Source organism: Octopus bimaculoides, chromosome 5, assembly GCF_001194135.2.
Source record: "Octopus bimaculoides isolate UCB-OBI-ISO-001 chromosome 5, ASM119413v2, whole genome shotgun sequence".
NCBI lineage: Eukaryota > Metazoa > Mollusca > Cephalopoda > Octopoda > Octopodidae > Octopus > Octopus bimaculoides.
In genome coordinates, this window is record NC_068985.1 from 39602689 (window position 1) to 39605991 (window position 3303).

The 3303-nt window shown below is 39.3% G+C and overlaps 1 long non-coding RNA gene and 1 pseudogene across 1 annotated transcript in view; one reads left to right on the top strand and one right to left on the bottom strand.

The window, feature by feature from the left end:
- LOC128247909 (uncharacterized) overlaps positions 1-3303 on the top strand; it is a 6669-nt gene that overhangs the window by 714 nt on the left and 2652 nt on the right. The gene's annotated exons all lie outside the window — the stretch shown is intronic.
- Positions 1013-1168, bottom strand: LOC128247933 (U2 spliceosomal RNA; annotated as a pseudogene).

The window sequence follows — 3303 nt, forward strand, 5'->3', positions numbered from 1 at the left end:
TGTGTGTGTGTGTGTGTGTGTGTGTGTGTGTGTGTGTGTGTCTGTGTGTCTGTGTGTCTGTGTGTCTGTGTATGCTTAGTGGCATTTGTCTTTCTTTACGTTCAGAGTTCAAATTCCGCCGAGGTTGACTTTGCCTTTCATCCCCTTCGGCGTCGATAAAATAAGTACCAGTTGAACACTGGTGTCGATGTAATTGACTTGACACCACCACCACTGAAATCACTGGCCTTGTGCCAAAATTTGAAATTAATATTTAATTTAAACTCCACCGTTTACATTCTGTAATTATGATTCAGTGTTTTGTATTGTTGCAATATGCGGCCTCCTGACACGAACACGGCTCCAACAACCAAATCAGCAGCTGGGAAACTGCAGGCCAGCTCAGCAAGCCAACTTGCTTAGAGAGGAAGAATTAGTCGTACCCGGCTGGATGTCTTGTTTAACGTGGTTCTTCATTGCATGGCGTCACGTCGACTCGTCACATGACCATCTTTACACCGACTCTCTTCGTTGCCGACTTCACACTGAACGCTTGTTTACGTTACCAACTGATATCACACGTTCCCTCACCAGTTCAAATCGTCCACCTCACAGCAAAGGCGCATAAAAAAAAGTGCAGCGTGCTTCAATCAGTCACGTGGTCAATAACGTTATTTCGGTTTCGTAACAGTATTCTAGAGAGTTTAGTATATTTGCTATACTATGGGGATGGTAGACCGAACCCATCGCCCAATTTAGCATCAGTGCCTGGTCATTCAAGTGCCTTTAGAGGAGTTCACGGACCTTTTCTGTTTGGCTGCCAATCTTTAATCTCTTCAATTTCTGTTCGAATTAATTTCATATTCGATGTAATGATATGGTTATATATGCTAGTCACTGCTTTGAAATTCATTTTGGCAATAAATCAATAAATAAGGAGTTATGAGCTTTTAAGTTTGCAAATTTTTGGTAATTTTAACCAATCGTAAGCGGCTAACACATTCATGCCTGTTTCCAAAGTAACAAGCCAAGTATGAGATCTCTTTTGTCCGTGGAAAAGCCCCTAACTCTTCGCTTCGTTCTAAGAATAACTTTGATAACGATGGCCACAAATAAGGACCGTATCATATATTAAGTTGATAAGAGCAGATACTACACTTTCATCTTAGCCAAATAGCCGAGAATTAATACATTTTCTTTTCTGCTCTAGTTACAAGGCCCGAAATTTTCGAGGAGGGGGTCCAGTCGATTAAAACGACCTCAGTACACAACTGGTACTTAATTTATCGACCCTGAAAGGATGAAAGGCAAAGTCGACCTCCGTGGAATTTGAACTCAGAACATAAAGACTGACGAATTATCCGCTAAGCATTTCACCCGGCGCGCTAACATTTCTCTTTTCGTTTATCATTCGTTTTTTTTTAATTGCATGTTTTTAATTGTTTGTTCGTTGAATTGACTATACATATATATAGATAGATAGATATATTAAAATTATAATTTAGGGTATCTAAGAGATACCCCCACGCTGGAAATAGCAGTCAAAACTTGACTCTAAAACCACATTATATGTTCATATAGCACCAGGAGAGAAGACGAAGAAAAAAAAATAAACGAGCAAAAATTACTGGATAATTCCAGACCCCGGACTTCTGGCTCTGCATAAGAAATGCTTTGCCTCATCAGTGGAATATACTCAGAAAAGCACATAAATACAAATATATTTACATACAACATACAATATACTTACATATACGAACGTATACGAACGTATACATACATATATATATGTGCACGAATGCACACGACCAGTTTAAATTGCCCGCCTAAAAACACCTCGTGCGATATGGTCAGAAATATCACGGCAGTGAATATAATGACGAAATAAATATATAAATTTATATAAATAAGGATAAGATCGATATTTGAATACCGATTTTATCAAGTAGTGCTATATGAACATTTATTGTGATTTTAGAGTCAAGTTTTGACTGCTATTTCCAGCGTGGTGGTATCTCTAGTTTTTTCACTCTATTTTGTCTTTTATATATATATATATATATATATATAGATAGATAGATAGATAGATAGATAGATAGATAGATAGATAGATATAGTTTTAGTCGACCCGAGGTTATAGAAGACACTTGTCCAAAGTACCACGCCGTGGGAAGTGAACCCAGAGCCATGTGGTTATGAAGCAACTTCCTTACCACCACCACCACCCAAACACCCACGCCCGCGCACACACACACACACACATACACACACACATATACACATAGATATATAGTGAGGGAGAGGACGAGTCATATAGGTACATAAATTCGTTCCGTGTATTATATATCTATGTAAATTACGATCAAACGTGTCAGAAAAGAATTTTGTTAGTGTCTTCAGAATGTTGCAGCTATGGCTGTAACGTTAAGACTATTACATGCAGGTTTCCCGATCTAAGGTCAGAGTATTAGCCATCGCCCATCATGACTTACACATGGCGAACACTCTTATAACTAACCTCACCCTATCCCCCAACATATACCTTCTCTCTGTCTCTCTTTCTTTTTCTCTCTGTCTCCCTCTCTCTCTCTCTCTCTTCCTCGTTCTGCAATATGTTGGTGTGCAGGACGCGTATGACACATAATGTTCTATTCTTTGGCTATTGGTCCTATCATAACTTGACCTCCATTGACCAGAAGACTGACCGAAAACTGCAATGTGGCTGATTGTGGATGCACATAGACACATACACACACGCCCGCACACACACACACACACACACACACGCACACACTCACACACACACATACGCACACACAAATCTCAAGCCTCTGGTTTTCGCTTTCTCTCTCGGTGTTTGTTTCTCACTTAGACATACATATATTCACATGCACAAACATACATACATACATACATACATACGTACGTACATACATGCATGCAAACATACATACATGCAAACATACATACATACAAACAAACATACATGCATAAAGACATAACTTTTATCTAACTCTATCTACACACACACATACGCGCGCGCGCGCATACACACGTACGCACACTCCCGCTTTCGTTTTCTTATTCGCTTTCTTTTTTGGATTTATATACGTACACACATAGACAAACACACACACATGCACAAACATACACATACACACACACACACAAGCTTCCAAACTGCATACACTCTGCCTATCACTTTCTCTATCTATCTATCTCTTAGATATACAGATATATATACATATGCACACACATACATATCTACCTGGGTCTCACCTACTCTCTCTTTCTCTCTCTCTCTCTCTCTCTCTCTCTCTCTCT